Source organism: Phycodurus eques, chromosome 11 (genome assembly GCF_024500275.1).
Source record: "Phycodurus eques isolate BA_2022a chromosome 11, UOR_Pequ_1.1, whole genome shotgun sequence".
Lineage (NCBI taxonomy): Eukaryota > Metazoa > Chordata > Actinopteri > Syngnathiformes > Syngnathidae > Phycodurus > Phycodurus eques.
Window position 1 is genome coordinate 5873920 of NC_084535.1, and position 15193 is coordinate 5889112.

Consider the following 15193-nt stretch of genomic DNA (forward strand, 5'->3'; position numbering starts at 1 on the left):
CCTCACATGGATATTTTGCATTGGTATTGTGCATAAAACTGTAATATATATATAAAGAATAAAATATATGGTTGCTACATTGTAGATTTTTGTCTATTGGGGTGGGGTCTGGAATGCAACCCCCACGATAATCTAGGGACTACTGTAATGATATTTCAATTAACTGCATTGGGAAAAATGTATTTGATGAACAAATACATTAAGCTATGAGCCAGATAGAACAATCTGTCACTCATCTATGTAATGTCATTATTATTTTTTTAAATTTTTACTGTTATGATGATTGTTTTTGTCATTTTACACATTTTAGTGATTCACGCTGAGTTGGGTGGCATTTTAAGCTCTGCTGCTATTTCCTGCCTAAAACTTTAATGAGACCTGCCAGTCTCCGTAAACATGAACTATTCATTAGTGCGTTATTAGTCTGATGTGTCATTCACCAACAAGGTGCCAGAAGCGGCTTCTCTTCATTAATTAATTCAGCGCGCAGCCTCCATTCTGACCCGCTCGGACCAGGGGTGGCATCCATTAAAGCGACGACATCCCTTATTATTAACACACGCGCCGACTGATGGGCCTTAATGGTCAGTAAAAGCCATCGAGACACTTACTAGCGAGAAAGCAGCCACATTCCAACTCCCAAGAAAGCGACGGTGGCTTGGGCAAATGAGACGATGCCGCAAGAGAGGGGCCGCGGCCATCTACACATTTAGTCCAGATAATTACAGCCGAGGCTATTAAACCTCAAAGTCAAAGTAAAAAGACTAAAGCAATCTATTGGGTTTTTTCCTTATCTCTTGCCGAGCAGCGATGATCAATGGTGGCTGTTTTCCAGCTTGGAGAGAACATCTCCACAGCGGTGCTTTAAGGTGAAGGTGCTCCAACACTCATGGGCGGTGGGGGTCTTGTATAAAGTGCCTCAAGTATCTTAACAGAAAATAACTTTGGCAGAAGTTCAAGTCACCTTGAGTAAGTCTAATGTAATGTAACTATAAGGTTAGATATTGCTCGAACTGGCTTGGTCTTGATTATTGCAACATTGAAATCCTTACGGCGGCACGTTGGGCGACTGGTTAGAGCATCAGCCTCACAGTTCTGAGGACCCGGGTTCAATCCCCGGTCCCGCCTGTGTGGAGTTTGCATGTTCTCCCCGTGCCTGCGTGGGTTTTCTCCGGGCACTCCGGTTTCCTCCCACATCCCCAAAACATGCATGAATTGGAGACTCTAAATTGCCTGTAGGCATGACTGTGAGTGCGAATGGTTGTTTGTTTACGTGTGCCCTGCGATTGGCTGGCAACCAGTTCAGGGTGTACCCCGCCTCCTGCCCGATGACAGCTGGGATAGGCTCCAGCACGCCCGCGACCCTAGTGAGGAGAAGTGGCTCAGAAAATGGATGGATGGATGAAATCCTTACATACTTTCATTCACGCAACATATATCCATATATACTGTATGTCCACCCATATTATCGTATGCACATGCAGTGGGTACGGAAAGTTTTCAGACCCCCTTAATTTTTTTTCACTCTGTTAAATTGCAGCCATTTGTTAAAATCATTTGTTATCTGCATTTAACCCATCACAGTAAACACATACACATGTTAGTGGAACACACTGGAGCAGGGGGCAGCTGAAGCACCTGGGGAGGATTTCGGGGTATCAGTGTCTTGTTCAAGGACACCACAGACATGAATCCGGGGGATGTTGGCGGATGGTCCAGTCGGGGTCTTGAACCTCGCTCCCCCGCAGTAGCAGGCGATGATCATAACCGCATCTCTGGAAAGACCTGAAAATGGCTGCCCACCAACGTTCACCATCCAACCTGACAGAACTGGAGAGGATCTGCAAGGAGGAATGGCAGATCCCCAAATCCAGGTGTTCAAAACTTGTTGCATCATTCCCAAAAAGACTCATGGCTGTATTAGCTCAAAAGGGTGCTTCTACACAATACTGAGCAAAAGGTCTGAATACTTATGGCTGTGTGATATTTCAGTTTTTCATTTTTAATAAATCTGCAAAAATGTCAACAATTCTGTTTTTGTTGGGTGCTGTGTGTACATTATTGTGAGAAAAAAAATAAACTTCAATGATTTTAGCAAATGGCTGCAATATAAAAAAAAAGTGAACATTTTAAGGGGGTATGAATACTTTCCGTACCCACCGTATGTCTATATGGGTGTAGCTCATGATAACTAAAAGAAAACTGATGTTTTGACTACACTGGATTAATGTAAATTAATATAGACTACCAGGTTATCTTGGGAGTTCATGAGTGCTAATATTTCTGTCACTTTTGGTATACATGAGGCAGCTCATCCTCGAGGACACAGGTGTCAAACTGGTGGCCCGGGGGCCAGATCCGGCCCACCACATCATTTTATGTGGCCCGTGAAACCAAATCACAATTGCTAGTTTTGTTCTAGTGTAATACCACTGATATATTTGCAAGCATTTTTCATTAATAATCCCCCTTTGAAAAGAAATGTAAGTTAAAAAACGTTTTTATAGGCTTTTGATTTTAAAACTGGTTATTCATCAATGTGTTGTGTATAATGTATGTAATTACAGTATATGAGGTAATCTTTCATTTATATGGGATCACAGTCGTAGAGGCCCTCCGAGGGAAGTCATAACTACGATGTGGCCCGTGACAAAAATGAGTTTGACACCTCATTTTTCTTGCCCAACACTGGTGGTAGTGGTTTATCTATCTATCTATATATCTATATATATATCTATCTATCTATATATATATATATATATATAATATATATATATATATATATATATATATATATATTTATTTATTTTTTGCTTTAGTGAAAATGTAGTGGAGTAAAAGTGTAAGTTGGCAGAAATATGGATAACGAAGTAAAGTACAGATGTGTGAAAATTTGACTTAAGTCCAGAAGTGAAATATTTGTACTCTGTTACAAGACTGACAATTACTAAATTCATGTTGTGGAACTAGTTACTATATCATTTTAATAAACATTTGGGAAACACTAAAACCATCTCTAGGTAAACAAGGTTAGATTGTACAGAGCCTGTGCAGGGAATCCAGACTACAAGATGGCTCTGACTAACACGGTAGCTGCAATCACATTAAGCTGCCTCTTTATCAAAAGAAAGTTTCTGGTTTCAATGGCACATTGAGTTACAAGTGAGAATGATTGTCTATAGCTGCCCTGCGATTGGCTGGCAAACAGTCTGAGGTGTACCCTGGTTTTGGCCCGAATTTCAGCTGGGATAGGCTCCAGATCATCTCCGACCCTCATGAAAATGTGCAATACAGAAAATGAATAGCTATTTGCAGCATTCTTGATTTTATTACTACTCCTTCAATGTAGTCAAAAACGAATAAAAATGCATTGCAATAACCTCTACATTTAGTATCCAACAAACCTATTTCACGATTCAGGTTATCGTCGTGCGGCTTGTTCACGGGGACGGTTCATTTACCAAATTACAATGCTACCTCTAGCAGACTGCAATTACACACAGAAAACAAGCTTAACTGTACACATGAAGCCAATAGGACGCACGCGAGCATGTCGCAGATTAGATGTGACCTGCTTCTTTGTGTGCTGTGGCCGCTTTATCTTGCAGAGCAAATAGGCAAGCCTCTTCCAAATGAGAAAAATGCACAAAATGTAAATGTTTTCTTCCGGTTGTCACGCGTAAGGATTTTACAGAAAGCCGTTTAGGGTTTAGGGTGCAAACAAGACCACGTGGCAGGGCTGCGATATACATGAAAGGAGGCTCACGGAAGAAACCAATTATTATTATTCCTTGTATGTTCTATTTTTGATGATCATCAAAAGGTCTTTATATTTTCCATCCATTCTTTTAATCGTTTGCTCTCATTAAGGTTACGTGTGAGTTGCAGCATATCAGCTACATTTGGAGAAGATTGGACGATATTCTATATTCTGCATTTACAAAAACAAAAGCATTTACACTGACCTACGGTGGTACGTTGGTTTACGAGTGCCCCGAGTTATAATTTTTTAAATGTATATTTTTGGAGTAAAGATTCTTCCCTTGGTCGTTTTTTTTTTTGTCTGCACCCCCTTGTGTTGCAAGGCAAATTTTAGCCATGAGTGGAAAAAAAGGACCAATTAAGGTACTGTGATGCCCTCACACGTGGGCAAGAAGCGCCAAAGTCGTCCGATGCACTTTTAGCCATTTATTGAGTCAACCATGCAACTCGTTAGCCTAATTGCGCAATTGCCCGAAGCCATTTTTGAACATTTCTATTGTTTCGGAAAACAAGCGAAAACAAATTCAACCAGCAAGAAGAGTCCAGTTGGCTCGCTTTAACCTTTGCGGATTACCATCAATTGGATGACTGAGAAGCTTTACAGATCGACAAAAAGAAAAAACACATTTTTTAGCAAGCACATTGGTATTTTTATGGGTATTTTGAATGTAAGTGAAAAAAATTATGCTATTAGGCCAGTTGTGTCAAATTCTATTTTTTTGTTGCGGGACCCATTGTGGTTATGGTTTCCCTCAAAGGGCCATTATGACTAAAATCATATAAATATACAATCGCCTCATCATATTCTTACATATACAACACATTTATAGAAAACTAGTTTTGAAATCAGAAGTCAAGACAAATAGTGTGATCAGCTATTGTTCCTTTTCCAAGTATTTTAAAAAGAGGGTTGGTAAAAAAAAAAGGCAACATCTACACATCAAAAGTGAAGTTAATTTGCAATTTTGGAGATGTCACGATTCGAACCCAGAACCTCTTTACTGTGAGGCAAACCTGCTAACCACTATTACACAATGCTGCTCCTCTTTGTATTTTATTAATAAGTATTAAGTAATTACCCCCTCCCCCACCCCCGATCATGCATGTGACTGCCTACCATCCCCTTCAAACATTTGAAATATCCGCTTCAATTGAATGTAGAAAAAAAGGATTCTAAAAAAAAAAAAAAGCCATGTATCGGTGATATTTCCAAAAAACCCGGTAATTAAGGATGAACTATCAATGCGAGACACCCTTTTGAAGTGTGCTTATTCAGATCCTTTTCTTAATACTACATAGATTAATTAATACCCTCTCATGGAGAGGGCGGCAAGACCATGAGGCTGGTAATTGGGAATGTAGTCGAGCGACACAGGGCTGATGTCCACACACCCTGGAATTTCTTCATTTCCCCCGATAAAGCTGTGACGTGTCCTTTTTACTGCACCGAGGTTCCGAGTCTTGACTAGCCTTCCAGGAAGCTGCGTCGAGGTGACTTGAATGTCGCTAACTGTGACGGGAGGACACAGTTATTTATTTCCTCCTTGACTGATCACACACACACAACATGTCAGAGTCACTGATTACCACATGGGACGGGGGCGCCTCGAGGGATGCGTCACCCTTACCTCCTCCCCTTCCTAATACCTCACACTCATGAGTGCACCAGCGGCGTGGAGAATCATATTGTCAAGTTGGAGAATGACAGCTATCCGTGAAAGTCGGAACTTCACAAGACTGCATTCAAATGCTACATGTGATCAGATAACAATGTCATTGGTGAATCAGAATGTGATTCATTGTCTGCTCTGTAAATAAGTGCATGCTAATCACGTTTTCAAAATAACTTGTATCCATTGTTGCCCCGCTATATCGCATTTTGGAAGTGATAATTTTCATGGGTTTTTATATTAATATACTTCCTGTGATTTTCCCCTATTGAGGGTTGGTATGAAACGTGGAATTGACCCAAAATGGCTGCTTCAAACCAAAATGGTTCAATTTCGGCCATTGGTTCCGGAGACCTTTTTTGTCCGTTCTATTAAGTTAGGCATGTCCATCCAATTTTGTAACGAACATTAAAACTGGTGTCGTTGGCAATTTTTTTCTAACTTTCCAGGGGGTCTTGTTGAGTGAGTTTTGTGTGCCCCTAAAATAGATACATTTTCACAAGGCTTTTCACAAGGCTTTTAAAAATTGTTGATTCGTCAGGCATGTTGAGGCCACCCAAAAAGACTATGGAGAATAACAATCATTCTTCGCACCGCCTGGTGCTCAGGCTTTTTAAAGAAAAGAATAAATAAATCTGTCGTAAATAATTGATCACTGTAATGGTGGCTGGTAAAACGGATAAGTATGAGTTTGTGGCTCCATTCCAGGAAAGGAAATATTACAGGTAGCTGGTGTCTCAGTAAGTTGCCGGTTTCATTCCCCATGCCACATTCTCCTTCCCTAATTGCTGTTATCATTGTGCAAGCGAATGAGCATTTTCAAGTGCCCTGAATGCCGCTTTGTAGAACGACGTGATATAAATGCAACCCATTCACCATTTTTATATCCCTTCCACCAATGGTTTTACTTTTTCTGCACTGCTGTTTACAATGTTCCAATGCTTAATATCCTGCTTGTTTTGTGGTGTAGGTTTTCACTCTTATTTACTTTCTAGTAGACAATATGCCGAGACGACAGTGAGAGAAGAAGGGATCCTAAACGAAATACAGGTTTCTAGCTCCTTGTAAAATGTTTGGGACCCTGAGAATTTCTTTTATCTCTAAACATAAGCTTTTCACTGTAATACAAATACAACCAAATAAACACTAAATTAAAAACACTTCTTTATAGTCTTTTAAATCCCCCTCTTTGGATCATTGAGAGGGACCTTGGCCCCACAGTTTGATACACTTCTGGCACCAATTGTCCATCAATCTAAGGATTTGTACCCTCAATTCAGATTTGAACCAGCAAATCTGCACACTGCTTCCTCCCTTATCTAGAGTCTATCACATATAAGTCCTCCCTCCCAAAGGGTCCTTCAAACCAGAAATGAAACCATAACCATTCCACTTCTGACACCTATTGTCAGTAAATCTGAGGTCTTGCATCCTCACTCCGGATTTGAACATGAGTATTTTGGGTCAAAAGGTCTGCATCCCATTTCCCCCTTCTCTTGAGTCTGTCACACAAATGGTACTCTCTCCCGAAGGTCCTTCAAACTGGATGTGCCCCTGACAGCCTCAAAGTTTACCATCCAACTTGTGACACCGATTGTCCATAAATCTCTGGATTTGTACTGTACCTAAAATCCAGATCAGAACCTACGTCTTTTGGGTTTATAAATCTGCATCCTACTGTTCTCTTCTTCTCTGGATTATTTCACCGCTTCACAAGGATCATTCAAACTGGGAATGTAACCATCCAACTTCTGACACCAACTGTTTGTAAATCTGAGGTCTTGTATTCTCAATCCAGATTTGAACATGGGTTTATTAATAATCTGTATCCTAGTTGCTGCATTGGGGTCTGTCACACAATAGACCACCCCTAAAGAAGGTCCTTTAAATTAGGCATGCCACTGATTGCCTCAAAGTTTACCATCCAAAGTCTGAAATCAATTGTCCTTACATCTGAGAATTTGTATCGCTCCCCAAGAGTCCTTCAAACTGGGAATGTAACCATCTAACCATGCTACATCTAGCACCAATAGTTCGTAATTCTTAAGGGTTTGCAATTCAGATTTGAACCAAGGGTCTATTTGCTTGAATAACCTGTACCTAGATGATGACACCAAATAGTCTTTATTGTTATTCTGGTAGCCAGATCCCACCAGCGTGCTACCTTCTTGTGCTCATTTTATTAACCTTAGTTTAATCATCTGAGTGTATCCACTTTCTCTGGAGTCTGTCGAAAAGGAATTATCTGCCCCAGTGGTCCTTCAAACTGGACGCTGACTGGTCACGGCTCACCGTCCCACTTTTGACACCAGTTTTCATGAAGTCAGAGGACTAGAAAAATCACCTGCATGGACATAATGATGACAAGAAGTATTTAATAGCGCCCCAGGTGTACACAAGCGTTCAAACCCAATCAATCCAGGATTCAGTTTTAGGGGGTTGTGCCCGAGACGGGGGGAAGGGGGTGGGGGTAATGTGCCTAACTAGGTAAGTGAGAAAATGTATCTCCATCAACTCATGCCAAACTACACCCTACTTCATCCACTACAGGTCTTCTGCTGGTCTTGAATCATAACCGAACGAGCCGCTGCCTACTGTGCTTTCACTACTCCCCCGTTTTCTATGATTTTATGTTCACTTCCTCTCCCGGGTTGAACATTTCCATGTCTCTCTCCTCCTCTCACACGCTCGCCTCCCTCTCGTTTCCTTTTGAAGTGCTAAACAATGAGACGCCTCCACTCTGTCAAGCTCGTAAGGGAATCCAGCGCAGTGCAGCACAGTTGGAATCTTGTCCTGAGCATCAAGGTGGTGGGGGCGGCAAGAGTGTCATCAGCATTGACCAGACAATATACTTTTATCCTCACAAGACATCTCTCAACTCCATCAACAGAGCTACAGTATGTCAGCAGAAGGCTACGACTCATTTCCCAGCATCAAGTCTCTGATTGTTCATCCTTCACAGAAGTCTAATTGGTGACTAGTTTCACACTGCAATTAATGGATGCCAGCAATTCTTAATTGAAAATATTGATTGAGTTAATGCTTCCAACAATTCCAGTACAGCAGCCTGGAGAAAACAGTCATTCGTCGTAATCCTGTTGTTGTTGTTTCTCCTTTTATGGAGACCCAATCACATACAGCCAGTGATGAATACTGTTTATTACTGTAGGATGAAATGGAGATCAAGCAAAATTGGGTCTTTAGGACGTAATTGACATGAATAGAGAATGGCTGGATCCAAGAGCAGTCGGAGGCAGATGTGAAAGGATGAATAGTTTATTGATGAAAGGTAATGGCGGTGGTCCTAGCGCCATTACCTTAACGCCAGTTATACACATGAGTTTGATCATGATACTGTTTTTGCAGCAGTTGTTTTCTTTATCGTTCTTGCATTCACCCTCTAATCTTGATAATTTATTGTACTTTTGGGAATTGGAGTGTAATTTCCTCTCCTTGATACAATTTTCCCACAATAGCTTTGTTGTATTTGCGAATATAAAATTGTGCTATAGTCGGGAAAACAAAAAACACTTACCTGAATACACCCCCCACCAGGCCTATTCCTGAACACGATTATTATTTCATGTTTTGCTTGACTGCAGTTTTCTACTTTCTGTATCCACTTACTGTGATGGAAGAAAATATTGTTCTTTATGGACTTTCCACACAAATTAAAATGTTTGTATTTTCATGATACGGAACATTTCTCTCGTGGAAGACAAATTGACAACCCTTAATAATGCTTGGAGATGTTTTCAGGACAATGGGGCTGCGTGGGTGTAAAAGACATCTTCTGAACTGGTCTCTGCAATTTCTGATAATGATTGTTTTGTTTGATTACACTGGCAGTGTTAATATGCACGTGACTGGGTTGGCGCTCAGTGGCTTAACATGTCAGGAAGAAGGGGTTGATAACTGCATAGGCTGCTGACACGATAAGGTGGGTTGAGATTCCGATGCCCTGCACTAATCGTGAGAATGGATCAAATTGAGACTTGGCTAGGTCCTTAGAAGATTGCTCTAAATGGCGTGACGCCCTACCGTCACGTGAATGTTATAATTATAATGTTGCCTCAAGTATTACTGGCACCTAAATTCCCTTAATCGATCTTGGGGTAAAATGATAATTAACCGATTAACAATCAGAGGTCTGTATGGATGTAGGTCAACTTCCAATAGCTGATGTAATGTTGTCCTCCTTTAAGCTGGTTAGACGCATACCAACAATCAGGCCAAATTTGAGTATTTTATTATTTATTATCCTGTGTTGTGGGGGAGGGGTGTTATGAGTGTTTTTTTTTTTGTTTCAACCCACCCCCCCATAGCTATAATATTACATCCTAAATACTAGAAAGAGCTGGTTTGGCAAAATACGGGACTTTTAAAACTGAATCTATTGTGCCTCACCTGGTTGCATCCAAGTAGTGCACTCCCATGTTACCTCAATTGCTTGAAGACATTAATAAGTATTGAACACATTCTTTATAATCAATAAAGGGGATAGTTGATTTGTCATTCCGTAACGGTGCCCTTTCATTTGGAAGCATAGCCTTATAATTTCACCAGGTTTTCTCTTCCTCTGATCCTATTTAGTGAGGAAGACCATGACAAAGCATTGCAATTAGACTGAGAGTGTGCATTTTGCTTGTTGGTGGCTGATTGTTGTCTCCTTATGGGTCTCCATGTGCACATTAACATTTGTTTTTCTTTGGCTATGAATGGTCTCCACTCTCCAGGCATTCATGGACTTTTTGGATAAGGCTCTCATGCCTTTATTTTTAGGTAGATCAACTTTAGGTGTATACTGGACTCCTTTACGTAACAATCCCTGAAAAAAAAATAAAAAATCCTCAATTACTGATGGGAATGACTTTGCATTAATCGATTCATGAAGAGTCCTACTATAAACTGATAAATGGCAACAAAAGATGGACATAAACTGTATGAAGTTTTAGTTTTAAATACAAATTTGCATTGTACGAGTAAATCGCCTGTGACAGAAAGTCAACGCTAAAGATTGAAGTGCTCTCACTACAAGGACCGACTGAGAGCCATGGCGTGAGTGTTCACACTGTATTAGAATTGTTGTTAACTGTCAAAAATATTCAAGAAGAAGACGATGACATTTCTGCTGTCTGTGGACTCAACAACAATACTAACAAAAAGGTCACTGTGCTTCTCTGAAATGTACGGGCCTCCATTCATCCCCAAAACTAAAAGATAACAGACACGGACACAAACAGTATATGCAGTAAAGAAAATGACACCCTTGATAACGTGATTTTTAGGCGCAGGCACAGTGACTGAGATTGGGAAATCCAGTTGTAACTCTGCTGTCTCTTAAAACTGGCCATGCAACCGATGGCCTCGTGGCCGCTCATCCCTCTTCGGACAGGATGCGTGTCGCACAAATAAGAGGATTAACTTTTTCAGTGCCATTGACGTGAAATGTCGACAACTAGAATTTAACGTTGAGTGCAATACATGACATTTGTCTTTTTTTTTTATTTTTTATTTTTTTTTACGGGTGCCGGAGAATCTTGGGCAGCTCTGCTATGATTATTAATACTCTCAACCCGGATTAGAACCTGAGTCTTCTGGGTTGTACATTGTTGGAACTTGGCATGTTAGCTGGATCATGTAACCCTAATGACAATACAGAAGCAGGCCCATGTTCTGAAGATGTGTAGTGAACACATTTTAATCATCCTAGTTCTTCCACGGCGGCACGGTGGACGACTGGTTAGAGCGTCTGCCTCATGGTTCTGAGGACCGGGGTTCAATCCCCGGCCCCGCCTGTGTGGAGTTTGCATGTTCTCCCCGTGCCTGCGTGGGTTTTCTCCGGGCACTCCGGTTTCCTCCCACATCCCAAAAACATGCATGAATTGGATAGTCTAAATTGCCCGTAGGTGTGAATGCGAGTACGAATGGTTGTTTGCTTGGATGTGCCCTGCAGTTGGCTGGCAACCAGTTCAGGGTGTACCCCGCCTCCTGCCCGATGATAGCTGGGATAGGCTCCAGCATTCCCGCGACCCTAGTGAGGAGAAGCGGCTCAGAAAATGGATGGATGGATGGATAGTTCTTCCACCTTCACCTGAAAGAAGTTACCTGTCCCAAAGTTCTTTTGACCTGTACATGAGTTTAGCATTCCTTGTCAGACACCAATTGTGCATAAGCCTGATTACTTGAACCCTCAATCCAAATTTGATCACAGGTCTATTGAGTTTTAAAATCTGTACACTGATCAAGACAAAAAATAGTTGGATTATGTATACAGTAGAACCAGGACTTCCACTTTATCTGGACTCTATCATTAAGGAATCGCCTGTCCTGAGGATCCTTCAAACTTGGCCGTCCCACTTCTGACACACATTTTCCAGAAGTCTGAGGACTTGAAAGAAATGTTCACACAACTTCAGGGGGTCTTCGCTTTACGATGGAGTTCTATTCCTACGGCGGCGACGTTACCTCAATTTTAAATCGGAACTCAACACAGTCTCTCACTAACCTACGCTAACGCAGTAGTGAAGTCATAATTACAGTAAATATTTGAATGAAAAACACCTCCAGGCCATAAATATAAAACAATCAAATCAAAGACAGTAAGTACAGTGGTAACTGATTGTTCTGTCGCGATGCTATGCTTTAAGAAGAACTCTTTAGCGGTCTCCCTGAAAGGGAGTTAGACAGACTTGGTATCAACCCCCAAATCAAAAGTGAGACTCGAAATCAGGCTTGAAACGGGATTAATTCATGCAGTTTATGTGCAGTCAGCCACTTGGCACACTTTCTGATCCAATTTACAGGTGCCTCTCTGCGAGACTGGACGGGTGGTCTCATTCGAGAGATTTCCCATGGAACACCAGGATGAGACAGATCAATGGGCTACCAAATTTTCTTTGCGATGCTGTAAAAAGGAACTGTGGAGCTTTCAATCGGCTCTTTTTATATGCGCTCGTCGCAAATCTTTCGCTAAACAGGCCATTGACTATTTGACAAACCTTTTGCAGTGCTTGTCACTCCATCGATCGCCGCTGTAAATAGCGCCGGATGGCATTATGACCAGACACCGTACGCTTTACAGTGAGGACAAATTGCTTTGGTGCTTCCAGGTGGTGTGGTTTTGGTGGTGAGAACAAGAATCCTAATTATTGACGTATTACATTGTTGGGCCGCATGCAGCGATTTTGACTTAACAAGCGATTCTGTCACTCTGGCGCTTTCACGCACAAAAAACACCAGCCTAGAGACACAAAAAGATAGAGGAATCATTATTGCTCCATGCGTGCAAAACAGCCCTCGTGTGCTGCAAACAAGTGAGCCACAGATGGAAATAGATGTTGAGCCCAAATCCAAAAATGTCACTTTCATTCAGCCACTTTTGCGATACCTCACAGTCACCCCTAAGAACTCTCATCAAACAAACACCCATCCATCCATTTTCTGAGCCACTTCTCCTCACTTGGGTCGCGGGCGTGCTGGAGCCTATCCCAGCTATCATCGGGCAGAAGGCGGGTTACAGCCTGAACTGGTTGCCAGCCAATCGCAGGGCACATATAAACAAACAACCATTCACACTCACATTCATACCTATGGGCAATTTTGAGTTGTCAATTAACCTACCATGCATGTTTTTGGGATGTGGGAGGAAACCGGAGTGCCCGGGGAAAACTCACACAGGCACGGGGAGAACATGCAAACTCCACACAGGTGGGGATTGAACCCTGGTCCTCAGAACTGTGAGGCAGACGCCCTAATCAGTCGTCCACCGTGCCGCCATCAAACAAACAATACTCATTATTTGTTATTAGAATAAATATTGTTTGTTCCTTCTGTTTTTTGTTTTGTTTTTTTTGTAAGGGTTTTCACAGTGTTCTTGTTTTCGTCTTCTTTTTTTTGTTTTCTATTTTTTTTTTTAAACTGTGATCCCCTGGGTCTGAAAATAAGGAATACTACTTTCCTGTAAAAACCCATACATTTAAAAAAAAAAAAAAAAGCATTATAGCAGGGGAGCACTGCACATGAGTTTAAAAATACTACTTGGTTGTCTTACACTCTATTGGAAAGTCTCAGATGTTCGGTGCGATTCATTGCACTTGGCTTTGTCTTTCACAACATTCACGCTTTCAAGTATAGCTGCAAAAAGGTTAAGAAAATGCTTTTAACACAATTCTTTTTTTCTCCTTACAGGGGCGTGCATTATATTCAAGCCGTGATGTGGTGTCATGAACCAAACTCCAATCAGGTATTGCTGCTTTTGTGAAGTTTTCGTGTGTGTGTTGTATGTGTGTGTGTGTGAGAGAGAGAGAGAGCGAGAGAGAACGAGAGAGAGAGAGAGAGAGAGAGAGAGAGAGAGACTATGTATTTTCAGGAGTGTCCTTGGTGCGCGGACGTGTGTGGGACATCCCGAAGACATACTGAATCGGACAGGGGAGAGATTTTCTTATTTTTTGAAACATTGCTTGGCTATGATTTATTCATATGCCTTCGATGATTCATCCTGACATCTGCTGACGCTCTTGGACTGAATCAAACCTCTTGGCATCATGAAACAGCTCGTCCAGGGTCTACTTGGTAAATATTTAAGGGGCGGGGGGGGGGGCTCCTCACATCATTCTTGACCATTCCCTTGACAGTCAGGGACCTGTTTGGCGTCACTGAGACATTACTGTCAAGATAGTGTAGTCTACCTTGTTACAAATTGCCAAGATGGACAGATTGGGCACAACATAAATACAGTATATATAAAATCCTGTATCCTCCCCTCACCTCTGTGGGTTTCGGAAGCATCTCTTTATAGCCCCAGCCCCACCAACTGCGCTATCCCATTTTAAAATATCCAGTACAAACTGTGGGGCCCCTTTGAGCGGTGTGCGAGATGCATTCGCAACGGATGTGTGGACAGCAAACGGCTCCTATCTCAAAAAGCACACGTGTGCACTCATATTTCAGGGCTGTAATAACATCCGCAAGCAGCACAAAAAAAGTCCGCCAACGGGCCGTAACGCCGTGGCAAGACGGTGGCACCAGAGACCCACAACTCTACATCTATCTTTCGTTAGTCGTAAAAAAAACACCCCAAAAACAACAACAACAGAAATCATATTTGTATGAAAGCATTGTTGTGCTTTAGATCAGGGTTTCTCAAAGTGTAGTCTGAAAAAATCCAAGATTGAATTTTGCCTTGAACCTTTGAACACTATACATGTCATGTTTAAGGTAAGTATAGTGGCACTAGTAGGACAACTACTGTGAGGCAAAACTACTATTGGGCATTTTGGTGGTACTAGTAGGGTCAAGGTGGCTACTAGACGAATACTTGGGCCTAGTAGTGTTACTAGTGCAGCACAGTAGTTTATTGGTAAGATGTAATTGCATACTCGAAGGCAAAAAGTGGCAATATTACTGGAAAAAATAGTGACGACGAAGTGTGTACTTGTACCTGTCCCTAAGTTCAATAAACAGGTGAGAAATTTTAAGACAGGTTCATGTTATTTGCAGATTGTTACTATCAGACACCATGTGCAGTCATCTAACCCCGTGAAAACTAAGTACAGATAAACACAATATCACTTTCAAGATCAGGACAAAATACAGTGGAGTGTACAACTGTCTTTGAATGAGTACAAAGAAAAGGACATCTTTCTGCTTTCCAATGGCGCCGAGCTAAGATTAAATGATCTTCGCTTTGTTTCATCTTGCTGAAGCTAATGTTCAAAGATCGAAACTTGAACGACACAACGATGAACATGAATACAATC

At 41.5% G+C, this 15193-nt stretch overlaps 1 protein-coding gene across 1 annotated transcript in view; it reads left to right on the forward strand.

Moving 5' to 3' along the window:
• The window catches only part of LOC133409479 (protocadherin-15-like), a 220203-nt gene that overhangs the window by 19083 nt on the left and 185927 nt on the right, over positions 1 to 15193 (forward strand). The window contains exon 2 of the mRNA XM_061689538.1: positions 13623 to 13677. The gene's annotated coding sequence lies outside the window, so the exon portion shown is untranslated. The remainder of the gene's footprint in view (positions 1 to 13622; positions 13678 to 15193) is intronic.